General features: G+C 41.4%; 1 protein-coding gene across 6 annotated transcripts in view; it reads right to left on the reverse strand.

Moving 5' to 3' along the window:
* CNOT4 (CCR4-NOT transcription complex subunit 4) overlaps positions 1-15,501 on the reverse strand; it is a 76,316-nt gene extending 60,815 nt beyond the window's left edge. For all 6 annotated transcript variants that reach the window (XM_030959401.1, XM_030959408.1, XM_030959405.1 and 3 more), the window contains exon 1: positions 15,134-15,501. The gene's annotated coding sequence lies outside the window, so the exon portion shown is untranslated. The remainder of the gene's footprint in view (positions 1-15,133) is intronic.
* Between the last annotated feature and the right edge of the window lie 5,622 nt (positions 15,502-21,123).

The following is a 21,123-nucleotide window of genomic DNA, read 5'->3' on the forward strand; positions in this document are numbered from 1 at the left end:
CAGCGCTCATTTTGGACAGGGGAATGGGATGACAAAGTCTGACACTTGAAAAATTCAGCAATTACTGACTGCTATATTAAAGGTCCTATTTATAACTTATATTCAGCACTTGATACAAAGCTACTTCCCAAATTTTTATCACCTTTAAAGATAAATTTATCTTAGAGTGTGCGTAAGAATTAAAATGAATAGTAATTTACCTTGATATTCTCAGTAAACAACAAAAGGACAAACACTGATCTAAGTACTTTCCAAAAAACAAAGCCAACTACATTATGGCAGAGAAAATCAATAACTACACTTAGGGGGTGGGAGGGGTAAAAGAGCTCTTTAGGATACTCACAGAACATACACACTGTAAGTCATCCACTATAGCAAAGTCTTCTCAGACAAGGTAAAAGGAAAAAAACAGAGCCCTCAGCATACAACTGAGCAGTAAAATAAGCATCTTGCATCAGTTTAGAAGGGATCAAAAAACACCTGAAATATCTATTAAACAGTCATTCCACAGTGTCTGTAATAGGCAGCATTATCATTGCTGAACATCTCAAATACATCTGCTTCCTATTTAAACATGTTTACAAATCTCACATTTTTCTTTTCTCCCAGATCAACACAAATTCAGGGTATAGGTGGCAAAATTCACTACATATAGGTATGTAAATAATGCCAAGTATTTTAGGCAGAACTGCAGTGGCATATTGTTAGAATTCCTTATCACTATGCACTTTGCACAGAAAAAAAATTAACTTAGAACAGCTTAAACTGAAAACTTTACTGTTCTCCACAAAACATATAGGATCTGCTTCTCAACTTTCATCAACCTTTAAAAGCCGTTTTGTCTTTCAGAATTGTTTTCTTATACTAGTTATCTACAAAAGGACTATGACGTAGAATTGAACAAATATAAGTGGCCTTCCCCACCTTTCAAAAAAGCTTACACTTGTTACAAATGTTACACTTGCATTTTTAGACAAAGACAATATTATTTAAATTTTATTTTCAATATATCTAGCAGCAGTTAAAATACAGATGTAATTCACTGAAATTATATAGGAGGGAAACAACCCACAACAGAAAACACCTTTTTATTTTCAACAGTTCCAAGAAAACAACCCACAACAGAAAACACCTTTTTACTTTCAACAGTTCCAAGAAAAAAAAAGGGATATAAAAAATCATATACTTAGATGAAGAGCTTGTACCTCATCACCTCTGCTCTTAGAATAGAACACCAAAATTTTGTTTGCAGAGCACTACATCTCCAATAGCCACTGAGTGTTCTACAATTCTGACCTTCCAGCTGGCACCTAGGTCCAGCTCAAAGCTGGTCCCAGTCAGGACAGGGTTAATTCTTACAGTAGTTAGGAAGGGGGCATTGCTATGACACAGAAGTTACTCTAGGCCATTTTCCAGGGATGGGAGAGTCCATCCCTTCTGGGTCACACAGTATGGTGGAGGGAAGTCAAGTATTGTCAGGGGTTTCCTGGGATGAGCAATCACTTGTGCATCATTCACCTCTTTCTTGCACCCTCTGTCATTTGTATTGCTGCTGTTACTGTTCCATGCCTTATCTCATTGTTATTTCCAGTAAATTCTTACCTCAACATGTGGTCTTGACCTTTCTGCCTCCATTTCTCCTCCCCAGCCTGCTGTAGGGGGAGGGAGGAGTGAGCAAGCTGCTCGTGGTTTGGAGTATTTCAGTGGAACACTAAGTTGCAGAACACCATTTCTACAGCACAGCACCATGTAAACTACTCACTACACCTGTCAGCCCAGGTATCCAGCACCCACAGTAACCCACAGACTGCCCTTAACCAACTACTTTACCACCCATTGAGAGAAACCAAGAAAAGGTCAGCATAAAGAATGAAGTACCTTTGCATTCCTCCAGGCCAGAATTAGTGTATCATTATTTGCATTACATCTGCTAAACTTCCCTGACTGACAAAGACGGGAAGAGTAGTACTACATACACAAAAAGCTCACTCAAACACTTCCTTTACAGCATTCTATAAAGGTTTATAAACACATGTATTTATTTATCAATCCCTAATTAGTTGTACTTTGCAAGTGCCATTAAACCCTCACAAGTCTTAAGAGTCAAGAGTGATAATTACTGTCCAGTGCTTTGCTTTTCAAGGAAATACAAGCCCTGATATGCTGAAAAATGACATGTCCTTCAGATTTCATCTAAGAGCAATGCTAAGATAATAACGAGTTAGCTTAAAAACACTTTTCTAATTACTCAAACAAAATTCCCAAGCCTGAGAAAGAATAACTAGTGTAAAGAACATTATCTATTGGTACAGTGCAAAGATGAAGCTAATTGCTAGGACCAGATTTTCCTTCATTCTCCCAACAGACTCTGCAGAAGATATGAAACACCATCACAATGTTCAACACCTAATTTTATCTTTCATTAGGGGCTCTATTCATAGTCCCGATCATCACACTGAAGCTACCTAAAGGTCTTAGACTAAATTCTGTCCTAAGATAAATTATAAGGCATTTGCAGTTACAAATTGGAGAAATTACTCTGGATTATCAAAATTGTGCTTTTTAGCCAACAGAAGTAAAGTATGTTTCTCCTGCTTTCTACATGGACACAACTACAGAAACAAACATTTAACCAAATTACAGTGTTGTTGCTATTCCTGGGGCTTTGGACAGAAGTACTTAACCTGAAGGACAAACAACAAAAACCTTACAAGGGAGAGTAGAGTAAAAGCCCACAACTACCCCACACACATACAATCGAGCCCAACTTCAATATGAAATCACTTTTATTCCAACACACTCTCAGCCTGTCTACAGCTGTGGAAGGGAAATGTCTGCAACTGCAGTACCATGGACAGTGTATGGAAAAGTTGATAGAATCATAGAATAAGCTGAGTTGGAAGGGACCCATCAGGATCATTGAGTCCAACTCCGGGCCCAGCACAGGACACCTCAAGAGTCACACCATGTGCCTGAGAGCATTGTCCAAATGATTCCTGAATGTGCCATTCAAGTGCACAACTTTGCACTCCACAGATTCTATCCCTTCCATTAAAAAAAATGCCATCCTTACACCCCCCCAACCCTGCTCATCTTCCCCACACCTCTTCTGCCCCACCTATCCCTCCTAAAGAGCCTGCAACCATCCAACAGGGCACACTAATCACAAGACTCATCCCATCAGGTTTCACTTATGCCAACATCAAATTTCTAGGACTGGGCCAAAGCTTGGAGCTAGTCTTGCTTGTTCCTCATGCTGCCTGTATTGGTGTAAAAACATTTCAGGTGTGGTATTTTGTAGCATTGAGGGATCCTATCCCTCATTTCCTTTTTTTTTTTGGCACACCATCCTGCTGCTCATCACTGGCAAGCCTGGTATTTTCCCACTGCCTTTTCGGCATTTAATCACTGAGTTTTTAAGCAACCACCTTGAACTTTAGGAAGATGAACATCCTGTGCCAGTGCAAGAGATTCAGAGATTCTGCATTACATCCATAAGCTTCAGTATTTATATCAAGGAGTACCTTTAAGTTTAAATAAACCTTCCTGCACTTCCACTGAAGCTACATCTGCTTTAAGCCTATTAACACAGAATCAGAGAATGGCCTGGATTGGAAGGGACCTTAAAACTCATCTAGTTCCAACATCCCTGCCACAAGCAGCAACACCTTTTGCAATAGACCAGGGTGCTCAGAGCTCCATCCCTCCTGTCCTTGAGTACTTCTAGGCATGGGGCATCCACAGCTTCCCTGAGCAACCTGTGCCAATGCCTCACAGTAATGGTTTTTTTCTAATATCTAAGCTAAGCCTACTCTCAGTTTGATTGTCACTACATGATGCTTTCTGGGCTGTGAGTGCCACTGCTGGGTCATGTCCCAGCATGAGGGTCAGCCCCCCATCCACCAGTACCCCCAAGTCCTTCTCAGAGGGGCTGCTCTGCATCTGTTCATCCCCCAGACAGCGCCGATACCTGGGGTTGCCCTGACCCAGGTGCAGGCACCTTGCACTTGGTCCCGTTTAGCCTCATGTGAGTTTATAGGTTTATCACTGATTTTTAGTTTCAAGCTCTAATGTGGACAATTTCATACTCATGAAGTTGAGGATGGTTACAGTTTTTGCTACAGATTCACAGAATAATTCCAGTTGGAAAGGATCTCTAGGGTTCTCCATTCAACCTCCTTCTCAAATCAAAATAAGCAAAACAAGTCTATATTACACTGTGCTTTATCAAGCTGGGCATCAAAACATTCAAAGTTGAACACTGCAGAACCTCTTCCACCTATCACAATAATTGTCCCACTGCACAGAGAAACACGTTCATCCTAAATGAAGTTATTTTAATGCAGGCCTGCTGTCTCTTGCCTGCCTTCCACACACTGCTCTAGCAAGCTCAGCTCAGTACTTTCAATAGCATGGCCATAGGTACTCCAACCATTAGTTTATCCTGCTTCCCAAAATCTTTTCTGCAGCCTGAGGATGCATTTCCCTAACAGCAGACAGAATTTTAGCAAACTGTTACTTATACACATCTGCTAGATTTAAAGTCTTCCAACACAAATACAAAGTTTTGATTCAAAGCAGCTGTTATCTTTATCTCTGCACTTCTCCAGATACAACTGCAGGAACTCAGACCTCATACTGAAATCTGCTCTAGTACAAGCTAAAATGAGTTATACATGCTGCCCTTCTGGGCTCACTACAGCCCCTCTCAACAATGTACATCAACTCTAAAAGAGAACATCCCCTATTCAGCCTGCAGCTCTGTTTCTAAATTAGAATTAAAAGCTATGGATGAACTTCTAGAAAAACATCATACAGTTAAATGAAGAGTTGTAGTTTTACAAGCTCATATTTATACACACTCAGGAAGAAAAAAAGATGCCCTGAACTGAAGGGGAAAGAAAAGACCAGACCAACAAACAAGCCTCAAAGATCGGAGGAGGAGAATAAGAGTACATTATTAGGGCTGCTTTCTAAACCATTGTTGGTTTAGACAAAAACCATGCACCAAAAAAAGTAAAAACACTACCAAGGACACCACAAGCCCTTGGAGCAAATTTCTGGTAAGGTACAGTACCCTACCAACAATTACACACAGAAGTTCCTGTATCAGTCTTCCCAATCCTCCAAAGTTACTTCTCAGACTAACAATAGGACATTTTAGGACAGTAATGCTCTTCAGAAAAAGTCCCATACTCTTTGACAAAGTAAATAACATCGGGAATTATTAACCACTGGAAAATTCACATCATGACTAGTCAGTCAAGAAATCCCAGAGACGGGAAGGAGTGAAGAAGAAATGTATCCAAAGCTTCGTTTCATAACTCCTTATCAGTAAGTGAGATGTGTTCCAGCACTTCTCAAAAGAAAAGGCTGGGGGGCTACAGATACTGGAAGAAGCAGTGATGCTTCCTTAAGGGAAAAAAAGGAATCTTCTCCATATTCCTCTGGAAAACCCACATTCTGTATTTCATTCACAGCTGAAGGGGAGCAAATGTCAGAAAAAGGTCTGTACTCCTCATCCAGCCTATTTAAAAAAACCCTATACAAATAAAATAAACCCTTACACAGGCTTAAAATCATTCTTCAGAATCCTTGAGAAACTTCCAAGAAATACAGGGAACAAGAAGGATTTGGTCAGCCTCTTCAACCTCATTGTAAAGCTTGTGAGACAGCAGCCATCGCCCCCAGATCCACTCTCAGCCATTCACACTCAGTATCTTTAGTCACAAGTGGAAAAAAGCAAACCTGACTTCTGCAAAATGTGGCAGCATTTGCCCCTCACTACAGTCAGGAGAGGAAAGTCAGTTTAGGCCCCAGGTGAATGAACACTGGACACTGGGAGACAGAACATTATTGGTTGAATAACTAACTGGACCCCCAGCATAATAAAGAGAGGAAACTGTTTCAGCAGGTGCAGAGAAGGGCCACAGAAGAGCAGAGGGCTGCAGTATCTTCTCTGTGAGGTTGAGGTTGTTCAGCCCGCAGAAGAGAAGGCTCCAGGGAGATCTGGATAGCAGCCTTCCAGTATCCCATGGCGGGCCTACAAGAAGTATGGAGAGGGACTCTTATCAGGAAGGAAGTGATATGACTAGGGGTAAAAGTTCTAAACTGAAAGAGGGTAGATTTAAATTAGATGTTAGGAAAAAATTCTTCACTATGAGGGTGGTGAGGCACTGGAACAGGCTGTTTAAAGATGCTGTGGATGTCCCATCCCTGGAAGTGTTCAAGGCCAGGCTGGATAGAGCTTCAAGCAAGCTGGGCAAGTGCAAGGTGTCCATGCCCACAGCAAGGGTGTTGGAGTGAGATGATCTTTAAGGTACTTTCCAAACCAAGCCATTCTGTGATTCTATGAACTTGTCTATACTTTCCACTTTAAACCTAAGTCAACACAGAAATGCATTACAACCTAATTGCGTTTAGGTGGTGCTCAAGGCAGAAAACCAAAATACTATAAATTAAGGCTGTGATCCTACAAACATTTAAGTAGTAAACTTTACCCAATGGAATAGGTCTATTGATGATAATAAGGTTAGAGAACATGTTTGAACCAGAGAAACATTGCCTACATTTACAATATTAGCTTCAAAAATGTAAGTTTTATGATAACAATTCCCTACACTGAGCACTACTGTTACACAATATAACAGTCTTAATATGTAAATACAAAAGGCACAGCGGAACTGTAAAGATACAACAGAAGTTTAATACATACAAACTCACACTTTAAAGAGACTACAGTTAGACCAAGGTACCTACACTTAGAATTCTTCAAGAGTGAAAAAGTAAATAAAGCATTAGCCCTTGTAGCTATTAATTGCAAAGCCCAAAGGAAAAAATAAATGAGTGAACCATTCCAGCTTTTTCTTGATGTGTATCTGGGAGGTAAAGTCAATTCCAAATATAGCACATGTCCTGTTCGTAAACCTGTGGCACTATCTGAAAGTAGGTGGAAATGAGGCCTGTGGCTTATTTCTTGTTTCATGCTGAAAATGACAAATGATGAAGCTTCTCTAAAATCTGAAATTCTCTAGCACATAATTCAAGGCGATAAAGTTTCTCTTTTAGTAATTTATAAAACAGTTGCATAACATAAAAGGTACATCTAATTAAAAGGCCAGAGCAAATAAACCCAATGAGCTATCAGTTCTATTAGCTGAAGAAAGAGATCAGCTTGGAGTTCAGTATGGAAAGTAAGAATACTATGCTTAAGACATCATCTGCTTCAGACAAGAGCAGGATGCTGTTTCAATAATACGTACTGACATCGGAGTCAGCAGAAAATGGTAAAAACATCTACCATGTTACAGCCACACTCAATTCCAGTTTGGAGCTGGTTTGGCTTCTACAGAGAATACTTGGAATTTTACTTTGCTTTCCTTTCTGCAATTTAAAAAATGAGATTTATTTCAAAAAGCAAACAATTAATTTAGCAAGAAGCACAGAAAAACTTCGTAGAGTCGAAGAACCTTCTTATCACAGATGCTCCACATACCTGCTAGAAATCTAGAAAGGTAGTTCTGTACAATATTCACCCACATCATAAATACCTATTCCCACATATCTGCTACCCAAGCTACAATTGCCTACTTATGCTTTTCAGGGAAATACAGATTTGTTACTAAAAAACAAAGCTGAGAAAGATCAAGACCTGCACTGAGGGAAGCACCTTTATCCCAGTGAGGAATAGAACACAGGACTGTTTGAACATAATCTATATGCTGTGCGTTTGAACATAATCTATATGCTGTGGTAAAAAAACTTTAGAGACAGACACATATAAAGCAATTTCTTAGGAAAAAAGGGGAAAACAATGAGAAATAACAGCATCAGCTTCCACAAATTTAAGCAGAATGTGTAGTACTGGATTTATATAAATTCCTTCTACTGCTACCTCCACTACCTGGAGCTACATTAACTCAAGCAGGTGAACTTAAGGAGTCATTTGGTACATATGAAGTGCTGAATGAAATCCCAAACAATTTGTCAGACTGTGACAAATACACCTTATAAAAAGCACAGAAGTTCAAGATGACTGCAAATACACTTGCCCAACATATCCTTTAAATGCTGTGATATTTTAATATTAAGAGACAGGTCTGAGGTTTTACCAACCAAGAGCAGCTGAATGCAATTCCTTTGGAGAAGCCTAAGCCTATAACGAGGACTAACCAAACTAACCAAAACCCATAAGAAAATCCAACAACTGCCTTAAGAGAACAAAGAACTGGCTGATAGATTTAAGTTCCTTTAAAACCAGAAGAAACAAAACACAAAATGATGACATTAAGGATGCCTCAGAAACATTTGTGCTGATGTCAGCTTTGAGAAGATGCTCTTTGATATCCGATTTTCTATTTAGCAAATAAGAAAAGTAAAATAAAAACCCAAATAAAACACAGAGTGACACTGAGTCCATCTCCTTCCTTACACTTTCATATACTATGGTATTTTCTAAGTCCATCACAAGTCTCAGGAAAAAACAGTACAATCAAAAGATGCTGCACTGCACCTCTGTAGAAGGTACCTGCACCGGGCTTTCAGAGGTGGCACACACTGAATACAGCAGAAACAGCAGCTGGTACTAAGTAGCTCATTTGTTAAGAGCAGATGACTACAGCACTACAAACGCCAAAAGGAGCCTGACCCTCCCTCTCACCTCATTACACTAAATCACATAAGTTTGAAAACAAACTTTGCTGCACTTCTGGTCAATAGTTTAATACATACGTGCAAAGAATTAAAAAAAAAATACCCTCACGGTAACTGCTATTAATTACAAATAGAGACAGAATAAACATTTTACTCCAAAACTGCCTGTTTTCTGACTCTTCACTTATACTCTATACAACTACACTCAAAGAATAAAAGCCATGTGCCACTGCAGGTTTCCTTATAAAGATGGCCGTATAGTGTTCTCTTTTCAGACACTGAAGTCAAAAGCAAATAGCTGGTTTCCCAAGAAAAGATACTACAGAACCAATTCTAAGCAATTTCTGCCCAAGATATGGTGTTTTCTTCAGACTGTCAAGAGTCACACGGTCACACAACACAGCTGGCTCTCACCAAGTTTCACTGTGCTATGTATGTATACCATAGTAACCAGAGGATAGCTCTCATCAAGGTATGCCCCTGCTCCACCCCCAGAGAATCACAAGCCTCAAGTTCAATCAGAATGAGAGCACGAGAACAAAAATTTAAGAAATTAATGTCTCTAAAAGGGCTCAGTGAAAGGAGGAAGCCATTACACTGGTGAAAACATGAGAATGGACATACCTTGAAGCACTACTCAAGACTCAAATGAAACTGTAATCCAGTCAGATCACACTACCCATGTGCAGAAGACAGCCTGATATAAGAGCTGCTATTTCCTTAAACTTCCCACCTGTTCTTCCATATTTTCAACATACACTAACAGTTATGTAAAGGAAAACCAGCGATCATCTTCTGGTTTCAGACTTACCACCTATGTCCTAGAACCAGTTTGCCACTAACTGTGAAACCACATTAATATGTTAAATATATGCTTTACTAAATGAAAGGATTAGCAAAGGAGCTTTCAAAGATGGGAGGAAGTTCTAACTTCTCTAACGTGGTTTCTCAGTTATAAATTACTTGACCCTTAACCTAGGATGAAGTTTCATAAAAGGGAAGATTACCTTCTTAGGAAAAGGGATTCAGGCATGCTAAATGATCAACAGAAACACATGCAAGGAGGCTCGTTCAGAGGAGCAGCAGTTACATGAGAAATGGCAGTAAGATTAAGTCACTAGACAAATTGGATTAATGCTGGGCCTCTCTCAATTCAGACCAGTGTGTTTAACAGAACTTCAGGAGTTTAGGAGCCCCTGCAGTTCACAGTGATTGAAGGAAATGCATTCAAATTAACTATTGGGCATGCTGACCTATAAACACTAATTTTGACCTAGCAAGTTTTGGCCTTTTATTTTATGCTGGTTTAAGAGCTCTCAGGGGACAGACACATTTTATGAATGAGATACCGAAGACTAATTCTAGTTTCATTCAAAAAAAAAAAAAAAAAGTCACGTCATGAAGCAGGAGCTATTCAAAGACAAGGAATAGTTTCTATTTTTGAATGTCCAACAGCCCAAGGTAATATCTACAGATCACAGAGAAGCTTTAGGTCTTTAACTGACAGGCACAGCTATAGCTACACATACCTATCTTCATTCATTATATCTGGAGAGAAGACAGAGAAACACAAAAAAGTAGCTGAATACTTTCTCCCCACATCTAGTGATTATTGCTACAGACTTCTTCCCTATCCTGTTTTTCTATAATTCTAGGTTGTAGTAGAAAACAAACTCTGAACAACAGCCACCACAGGCTTACCTATCTGGGACAAAACCTTCATCAAAACTTCTATCATAAACTCTTCAGGTAGGCAGTTCCAAAGCACATACAAATATAATTACTTCCTCCCAGTCCTGCACTCAAATTCTGTTTGTTTTTTTTAGGATGGCAACTTACTGTAACACGTAATAAGAGACAGGTTTAGAACTAACAAAACTACTCCACCTGCAAGTACAGTATTTCACACTCGAGGTGTCTTAGCTCATGTATCTTGCAGTTTAAAATTAATATACACTATTCAAGCAGGATCCACATTAAATCCATACTGGTGAAAGAGACTCTAAACCAAAATATAACATGAAGCTTGCTTTCAAATAAATCTCACCTGTTGAATTCAGTGCTCCTGAAAAAAAATAACTTGAAAAATTGTTAGCAAGTCTACCTATGCAGTGTATTTTATTCTACAAGTAGTAACTTCGCTATCCTTTTAGTTACTACTTTTGCATATCAAATCTTATCTGGAAGAAAACATTTAAGAACATCCACACTGGGAAAAAATAAATGCCCCTTCTGTTAAGCAAGGAAAAGATTAGGCTTCAGCAGCGTGAAACATAAGCACTTAACCACAAAAAGGGCCTAAAAATGGCCCAAAGTAAAACCTGGGATGAAGCACTGCTTGAAAATCACAGTACACATGCCTATCAGATTTTTTGGCCATCCCTACAAAGCTCATGTGATTCTGTTTCAAATGTGAAGGACTCATTAGAAGTGAAGACAGAAGTGTGCTGCCATATTTGCAGTTTCTTTCACTTCATTTGTTTTGAAAAAAAGCAAAAAAATCAAACCCCAACAACACAAAAACACCACGCCAAATTTCTAGTGCTGATAATTGATTCTTGCAATTAAATACAAAATACAAAATACTGCAATATCACCTGCCACCAATGAAAGACTGCTGAGAAAAGTGAAATACTCAAAGCCCAGAAGGGGCTCAGACAGTACAAAACCTGCACTACAAGGGACCCTCCATCTCTCAACCAAGATATACAGAAGTACAATTACTTTACATCCGATTTTGTAGCCAATTGAAATCCACTTCATATTAGGCATCTACTGCTCTCAAGACAACAGTGAGATAGAAGAAACAGATGCTGGGATCACAGTATGTTAGAAAGCTACTCACAGACAGATGAAGTTTTCCATTCTTCCCTTGCAAGAGAACAGAACTGGATCAAAATCAGACAGCACTGATCAGAGAACAAGCCTTAGCAAAGATCCAAGCTCCCTTCCCACCAAGTTCAGTAGCATGTTTGCTTGATCTCTACATCCACCTTTATTTTTAACTCAGTGACTAAAGGATTAAAAAATCTCCCTTATGCTGATCCCAACCTATTTTTCCCCAATTTGAAAACCAGCAACAGATGAAATACCTTAATAAAAATACACTAACAACTGATTAACCATTATGAAATCAACACTAACATATTCTGCTGCAGAATAAAAACATAGCTTTCAGGATACCCAGAAAAGGATGAGAAGTGTCATTGCCTTGGCCTGTATTTGTCTTGATAGCTCTGAATGCAGGCTTCCTGAAGTTGTTAAAGCACATGCATGAGATTTATGAATGCCTTATTTTGCACATCCATGGTTAGAAAACACTTGCAAGCTGCATTTAAATTATGATAGACTCCTACTAGAAATACCTTGAAGTTGTCAAGTTCCCAGAACAGCCAAGTGGAAGGAAAGAAAATAAAACATATCACCAGAAAACTTACTTGATTTTAGTACTACGCGGAAATCACTAGTTTAAACACCAATTCTTCCCTTTGAGGCGATGCAGCCAGTCTAATAACAGCTAACCAGAAGCCAAAACCATCTATCCTGAATACTCACAAAATCTGTATAATCTTGAATACAATTTTGAAATAAGGAGACGATGAAGATTCCTTTTTCAAACTCATACAAGAAAAACGCCATCTGACAAAACCAAGCACGTCAAAAGTTTCTGGTGTGACAGAAAAAACCTCAGTCTGGCAAAAACATGCACCTAACTGATCCAAACAGTCTAATGCATGCTTTTACTTAGATATGTTATATTCATATTTCCTGCTAGACACTCGCACTGTCCTCCCCATTTACTTACAAGGAAGAACCAGAAGGCCTGAGCAGCAGCTCAAGCCATGCCAAACCATTTACTGCTATACTTAATTTTCCAAGTCTGGAAAGTATTTACAGTTGTTAAAATGTTAACCAACCTTCTGAAAAGAATAAATTCATAGACTATTCTCCAAGAAACAGAAGAGGGTGGCCCAGAGGGATGGGGACTCTATTCATAAAGTTCCATCTCCTCCCACTGTTACCATCCAATAAAAAGGGGACTAAACAGGTAGAAAAATACACACTGAAAAAAAAAAAAAAGAAAGCATGAACACCTTTAAAGAGAGAAAGTATTCTGGACATGGAAGCAAGGTAAGTTATGCAGTCTTTCATACAAACACTTACTCAAGTTATCTCAGCAACACAGCATAACTGCAAGTGGGACAAGAGGTGTTTTGTACAACCTAGGGCACTATTCGCCGTGTGAAAGTTTAAGAACCCTTGACCCTAGCAATCTTGCTGAGCAAGTAATTTCCTTCCAGCCTGTGTTAAGGCCTATAGATCAGCCTCATCTTACCAGAGCAACCAAGACCCAAGATGCAATCTGTTATCAGCCACTTAACAGTCACCCGTGCTTACAGAGTGGTCTATTTGAAATAATCTCATTTATTTCAGAGAGGCAGGTGAGATTTTAAGCAATAGTTGCCAGAGTTAAGCCTTCAGGGCCCATGCTTAGGATCTTGGTCAGAGCTATTTCAAAAACATGTAGCTCACAAAGAATATCCTAACTTCTATGAACAATAGCCATGAAGGAAAACATGTACTTTTACATAAAGATTCTTTTTTATTACATAAAAAAGCCATGTACTTGCGTATGCTCTCTCACCAGCCTTTTTAATCCAAGTTTTTTATTTAGTTGGCACTCTAAGGATGTTCTTATACTTTCCGCAGTACCAAGAAACTAGCAGAGCACTATTCCTGACAGACACTCATCACCTTTTTTCTGTAAAGAGAAAAACTGTTAGGATCCTCCAACACCCCTAATTTTAAAAGCTAACGAAAAGGCACCTGAAGAAACATGCAAGTTAAAAGAACACATAATTTTATCACTGTATTCCCCCTTCCCAAAACAATCCTTTCCCCTAAAATGAACTTAGTTTTCAATTCAGCCAAGTTCAACTGCCAAGCACTTCTAAACATGTGTTCATCTTGTTTATGAAATGGAAACTCTGTCGCAGAATTCCAAAAGCCTAAGGTGCAGCACAGCTGAATCCTAGACCACAAGTTAGATCACGACATTATTACAGAGGTGCTAAGAAACTAGAAGTACATTTGGCTATTTGTAGGCCATCTGAAACTAATTCACCCTCTTGAGTCAAACAGCTGTTTTATTCCCTGCTCTTCATAAGCCTGTATTTTATTTTTTCTCTTTCCTTTTTAAGCAGTGAAAGGGGCTAGAAAAAGTTTCATTCTTCTACATATTCATCTTTCAGTATGTGTGCTCTTCTGCTAGTGCCAGACACCATGTTTACATGAATATGAAGTCAAAGTACAGGGATGTTCGAGTTAAGACATTTCAAAACTAAAACAAAACACAGGCAGTTAAAACACAGCAAGTTAGAAACCTGTACAGGCTCAGTAAACATGTGACTGGCCAACATTAACTCCTAAAACTTTTGGACAGGAGTAAGCCAACATCTGCAGGTCTAGAATTTCCACAGCTTTAACCAGCTGTGGATTTTGCTCACATTAACATATGCTCTGGAGAGAATTACTTCTCCTATGAACAGCATACTTAGTATTACCACACTGACAGACACATACAAGCCATGGACAATTAAATCCTCTCTGGTATAGTAACAAAGCATTTTAAGATAATTATCTAGTGTATTTTCCCTCCCCTTTACTGTACATAGAAAGGCACCGGCTGCTCACTTTTAAACTGGCAGGTAGAGCTGTAGGACCGTCGCTAGAAGCAGGATGAGCACCAATACATAGCCTTGTCGTTTGCTTCTGCTAATACACAAAATGAAAAGAGCTTCTAGGATTTTGCAAGCAGGAGACAGAAAGTCACATACCGGTTATTTTACTGACAGACAAATCTCAGGAGGTTGCATGGACTGTCCAAAATAACACCAAAATTAAGAGGCTGGCATTCACCATCTGTTTCCCTCTCCCTCAGGAAAAAAGTGCCTATCACAAGAAGAAATGGAGCCTGGCTCCAGGGAAGAGGAAGAAGGGGAGAGAGGAAATTTCCACGCAAATTCTAAGTGAATCACGCTGCGATGCCCGCGCCTGGCCGCACCGGCCTGCCCCGGCAAATGCGAGCGGTTCCGGGGCCACCGTCCCTCCGCCAGCCCGGCCGGTGGCCCGGCCCGGCCCAGGGGCTTCCCCGCGCCGGAGGGGGGGCGAGGAGGAAATCAATACAGCCTCCTCCGGGCAGCGACACGGAGGGAGCCCCTTCCCCGGTGCCCCCGGGGAGGAGGAGCCGCCCGCTCGCCCCCGCGCCCTCCCCTTACGGCCCGGTGCCCTCGGCGCCCGGCAGCGGCCCGGCGCGTCCTGCCGTCGCCGGGGCTGCACCGGCGGGTGGGCTGCGGCCTGCGCCGTCCCAGCGAAGCCTCGGCGCTCTCGTAGTCAGAGCGGCCCGGCTCCCCCCCGCCTCCTCCTCGTCTCTCCTTCCCTCCTCCTTCCCTCCCCGGCCCGGCCTTCAGCTCGCACTCACCCGCCTTCCTCCTGCCTGCCCAGCCCGCGGTGCGTGTGCGCGGCTCTCCCTCTCAGGCTGCCCAGCGCGGCGGGGGCGGCCGGGCGGGTGGGTGAGTGAGCGTGCGGGAAAGGAGGCGAGGGGAAAAGGAGGAGAAGGGTGGGGAGGGAAGGAGAGAGGCGGCGAGGAAGGAGAGAAGCGGAGGGGAGAAACCCGCACCGGCGCTCCTGGGGCGAGACGTGTGGCGGCAGCCGGTCGGGCGCTCGGGCGGCTGCTCCGACGACCTTTACGCGAGGGACAGGCGATCTCCGAGCTCGGGGCGCTCCACTGCCAGCCCGGCCACCATCTTACATTGGGGAGACTTGCCCCGGACGCCGCCCCCGCTGCGCGTGCGCTGCCGGCAGTGGGCGGGGAGCGGCGCGGGAGGGGAGACGGGGCGCGACGGCAGCGGCCGCGACGGTGCGGGGCATGACGGGACTTGTAGGCGGCGGCGGTGGCCCGGGCAGCACGGGAGGAGGCGGAGGCGGTGGCGGCCCCAGCCCCAGCCGGAGCGCGGTCCTCTTCTGCCCGGCTGGGGATTCGGAGCTCTCCGCCGGGTGGGGCCGTCCCGCTGCCCTGCTCCGGGGAGTCACCGTCCGTAAACTCCCTGCAACTTCAGCCACCTGTTGCTGGACATTGAACCGCGCGGTTTCCAAGCAGTGGGTTGATTTCTTTAATTTTTTTTTTCCTGTCATTGGTGTTGCTTTGGGGTTTTTCCCCTTGGCGGGTCGAAGCGATCCCGTGTGTGCCGTTCCCGTCGGACTTTGCCGGTTGTTGGCTACAACGTCGAGGCTGTGCTGTGCTGTGCTGTGCTGTGCCGTGCCAGGAGCGCCCGGCGCGGCTGGCCGCAGCTCTCTCGGTCGGGGCCCTCAGCGGTCCCCGTGAAGCCGCCGCGGCAGCTCCGCCTCAGCCGGCCGGGCCACCGCCTCTCGCCTCACCCTCCTCTCGCTTTATTCTCACTTTTTATTTCGTAGAAACTCAGAGAAACTCTGTTGCTCTATCCTCTCTTTCTACCTCAGACACGCTGTGCCATGGACCTGTTCAAATTGCACCCGTATCCCTCTCTTTTTCCTGTGATCCCCGGTGCTGCACGGAAGACCTCATACGTCAGCTGACAGAGTGCTTTTACTCATCGCCTTTATAGCTCTCTTGTGGCTTTCCTGGCCTGGCATCCTTGGCTCTCCGGGCAGCCAGCCTCATCCTAGGTGTTTAATTATCATATATCTCCAGTGTAAACTATTAATACTTTTGCCATGACAATACCCGCCTGAGAATTTGACTTATTTCAGCAGTTGATAGGACAAAGAGGTGTTCATCACCGAATGCACTGGCACAACCATTACATTTAATGACATGGATTTTTTTCTCCTTTACTTTTGTTTCTTAGTTTGAAGTATTATACTAGTACAGCTTTGTACAATATGCCTCTTTAACTAACAGTGGAACTTATGTTGACATAGCTTATCTCCTTCCTAAAACAAGTTAATGTTACCTGGTGCATATTAGATTTTAGACTGGTATATGTATGTCCCCCACAGGAAAGCTCTACAAATTAACTTTACTACTTCTTGCTGTCAGGAAGACTCAGGTCTGCATAAAAAGATATGCTGTTCTCAGCAGTAGTCTTGACATGTGAACTCAAATGCAAAGTTATTCAGAAAATAAAACATAAAATGGAATGTGAACACCTATATATGTGAGAAATCCTGTTTCTCTGCATATATCTTAGAGTGTAACGTATACTTAATATACCATTGTAAAAGTAACTAGTTAGTATATATTAATTAAATTCAGATGAATGTATGTATATAACAATGTATTTCTCAAAAAAATTATTATTTTCATATTTTCCTATCAACTGGTATATAAACCATTAGGTTCCAGAAGTACCCATTATGTAAGTAACTTATATAAGTAATGTGATTGTTGACACACCTAATACCCAGCAACATTTCCCATTGATTAAAAGCAAGTACTCTCACTTGGAAAGAAAGCTTAAAAATAATGTAACTAAAAGCTGCATTTTTGAATCAGAATTGAGGCTGTTAATATTAAGTGAAATCTGTGCTTTCTTTTAATTCAGAATTAAGGAGTCTTTCCCTTAGTAAAAGTCGTTCAAATCATGTTGCTGAGACCTGCATGAACAGATAGCAGCAGCATCCAGTAATAATGTAGGAAAAAATCTACATGGCTGAAGACTACTCTGGCTGATGTTACCAAAGGTTATCCATAGCCTGCTTCCACATCTTCTTTAATCTGGTAAGAATAATTCACTAGGCCATCATGTGGCCATTTTAAAGTTTTGAGGTGTCCTTAATTACTTTAAGTAATTAAGTAATTGGTATTGCTTTCATAAGGTTACTTAATTGCATTTTAACACCTTATTTACTTTTGGAAATGTTTGGGTTTCATTTGTTTTGAATGGATCTGACAACTCAGCAGGACTGTTTCTAAGAAATCATTTCCATGTTCGTAAAGAAAAGCTTTTGGAACACATTTTCTTGGAAATAACCAATAGGTACCAGCTAGAGTAAAAATGTCTGTTCAAATGATTTATATATTGTGGTTCAACCCCCAGTTCCCTGACATTTGTTGCGTATACACTGTCATGCATTGATTCACACCCTGTACTGGGAAATTTTTCTCCTGGGCAATGATCCACAGTCAGTGTCTTGTGGAACAAACACAGGAACCTGGTAGGATTCTGCAGTTTGGTGTGAAGCCAAGCTATTTTCAGGATTCCTCCAGTATTAAACCACCACCATTTCAAATGGCTGCCCAGGTGTTTGGAGGAAACGATGGAGAGTCCAGAGAATGAACTAGAGAAAGACATGATGGTGGGGTACTGATACTGGCAGGAAAGGAGGAGGTGGAGATTGAGTAATTCCATGCCTGGTTGGGATGGAGAATAATTATGCTGGGACTTTAGGATGGTAAAGGTTGCAAAGCATCTGTACAGACTGCAGTCTGAATATTCAGCAGCAAAGAAACAATACAGCAGCACCTCTGCGTATGGGCTTTCTGCTCACTGGGATTGATAATGGTCTACCAGTTTGTGCTAGAAATATTTATCACATGTATATTTCTGTGTTGGTACTGAGGAAATACTTCCTGTTTTATAAAGTTTATGACCCCAAGCTCTGCTGGCAGCAGTGGCTTAATGTATGTGCCTATATTTTAGGCTGAAAGTTGGGTTTCATAAATAGAAAAAAATTTCTTTTTCTCAAGCTTCTGCAAAGCCTTATGAATCGCTACAGAAAGTTCTGTGTTATAGAATGATATACAATGGTTAATAACAGGTTTTTTAGAAATTCTGCCTTATTTACTGAAACAGAAATAAGAATTGCTTTGCAGACTGCAGTGGATGTTATTGATGTGTCTGCTGCTTTTCTCACTCTTGGAGGTCTAAGCATCTTTCTGCTTCTCTGACTAATGATGCCTTTTACTTGGCAAATGCACTGGAGAAAGGAACTGCATGACTGTTCTGACTAACTTTAAAATAAAAATAAAGGGCTTTGTTGTGAAATTAAGGGTAGGTGGAGGAGCCTCACAAACACTCTGATCAATATTTGCTGCAAGTGGCAGATGTTCACTATGTCTTGTTGGAAGTCCATGAGAGAAGAAGAAGATTTCTATGCTGCTCAGGAAAACAAGGTGAGTGAATTGTCCTGCTCTTTCTTAAATAAGAGAATAGAGTGGTGAAAAATTAATATATTATAAAGATAAGGAGAGAGATGTATCTTTCTTATGTTTTTGAATTATTAGGGGAAAATGAGAACCTCGATGGGACGCTACAGCTGATGTTTTTTTCATTACAACCTTATTTATTCAGCATAACTCTGGCAAGCACACCTTATCTGCTAAGTGCACCTATCTTTACAGAAAGCAGAAATCATTCTTGTTTTCTGGAAAGTGTGTAGTGGGGATCTCCAGGAAGCTCCCAGTATTTGTTAACCTCAGAGTGCACTTGAGGTAGTGGCATAACATCCTAATATTCATCAGAGGACTGTGTTTTTTCACAATTTACAGCAAATCTTCCAGTGTAGTTTTTTTTATTGTTCCAAACTCCTCTGAATCTAGACACTCATGTCCAAGTTAACACAAGTTGTCATAAACATCCTTCCAACTCTTTTTTTACTTTCTGGCTCTGCAATACAACACGGCTCCTGTGCTGAAATCCTTTCACAGAATCCTTGAACTTCTCTTTCCTATCCTCTTCCTTTTTGAAGTATTTTTTATTCATTAAGCAACCTGTTAGGCTAAAGTTCCTTATCATAATGGGGCCTTTGTTGTTAGAGATAAATTGCAATGATCTGTTATTTCTGCTCTGAACTCAGTGCCAATGATCATAGGTTTCATTTTTTAATCAATTTTGGAATGTCATTCCCATCTGTTTTTCCAGTTTGGGCTTCCCTAGGAAGTGGTTGTTTTCAGCAAACCCCATAGTGTGTAAAAAATAAGAAGCCTCTCTCTCTCTCTACATCTCTTTTCTGTAGAAATCCTGTGCTGGTCTTGGAATGGGAAGGAGGGAAGAAGATGCTGGGCTAATGAGAGAGATAGTTTCCTGTTACTGAATAGTAACAGGACTTGAGTTTGCAGTTTTATGTGCACCTCTGTAGCATGAATATGTTTCCAAGAGCTGAGAAAGAGTCTTAGAGCAAAAGGCAATGGATAAATCAGAAGGATGTGCAGCATTGCATAGAAGGGTACTGAAGTATATTCAGCTGCAGAAGTGAGAGAGACCATACACATGAGAAACCAAGAGGGCTGCACTGCTTCGCTCTGTGCATAAAAACGGAGCACAGTCTTTGCCCTAAGATCTCCTGTAACACATGCAGGTCAGCATCATGTGCACCAGAAGGGAACAGACTGTAAAGCAATTGGCCTGAATTCAAGAATTTTATATTGCTGAAAGTTTGATTACAAGTGTTTTATAATCTCAGCATTTTGAAATGTTTAATTTTGGTAATTCATCTCATAATATGTGAAAGGAAGCTAAAGAATGCTGAAAAAATTATAAGCCAAAGTATATTTGCTATTGCTTTTTTTTTCTGCATTTGATGTTGCAATAAATATGCCTGCCCTGCAATCTGTATTCCTTTTAACTCATGGGATGCTGCCCATGCGAGATATTTGAGTGCAGGAAGAGCAGCAGTGAGCCCGGATGCGTGGCAAGCAGCACAAGGTGGGAACACAAGAGTGGACCTTGTTTGTGGAGCACCATGATGGCCACAGTAGAGAAGGTGGCTCTAGACAGATGGAAACAGGCTCATGGTTCATACAGCTCATTTTCCCCTGCCAGTGATGGCATCTGGATACCACCTGGCTTAGAGTTGCAGAGCCGTGACATAATATAGGACGTGGTAGGAATACTTCCCTCAGCAGCATTTTCAGGCTAACCACCTTTCTGGATTTCAAACAGCATTTTTGTAACCTCAGTCTTTGCATTTCAGTTCAGTGCTTTGAAAACAATATTAGCCCTACAGCTCCATATTTGAAGTGACATCATTTGACAGCTGTGGTAAGTCACCTGGGTCTGTTGCAATAGAGAGGTTCAGCAGTTGACTTCCCAGGTCTCTTTCACAGCTTATCCTCTTCTGGCCTGTTAGAAGTCCTGGAGGTCCTGTTCACATCCCTTCAGTTCTTGTGGAAAAGCCAGCATTATTTTGCTTTATGGCAGCACTAGTCCATTTCTTAGGAATGTCCCTCTCTTGCATTCAGTTTGACCAACAGTCACAAATAGTAATATTTGAGGCAGTACCATAAAGTTTGGGCTGGATGTGCTGATACACAGAACCCATGAGACAATATCAGGGAAGGAAAGAGGTGGTACTCAAAAAAAAAAAGTGTGCATCTGGAGGAACACACATATACTGGAATTGCAATGGAAGCCCTCAGCATTCAGCAGGCATGATTAACATACTTGATCCAGATGATCTTGGAACAGAAGAGAGCACTCAGAGGCCAGACAC

Source organism: Camarhynchus parvulus, chromosome 1A, assembly GCF_901933205.1.
Source record: "Camarhynchus parvulus chromosome 1A, STF_HiC, whole genome shotgun sequence".
Taxonomy (NCBI): Eukaryota; Metazoa; Chordata; class Aves; order Passeriformes; family Thraupidae; genus Camarhynchus; species Camarhynchus parvulus.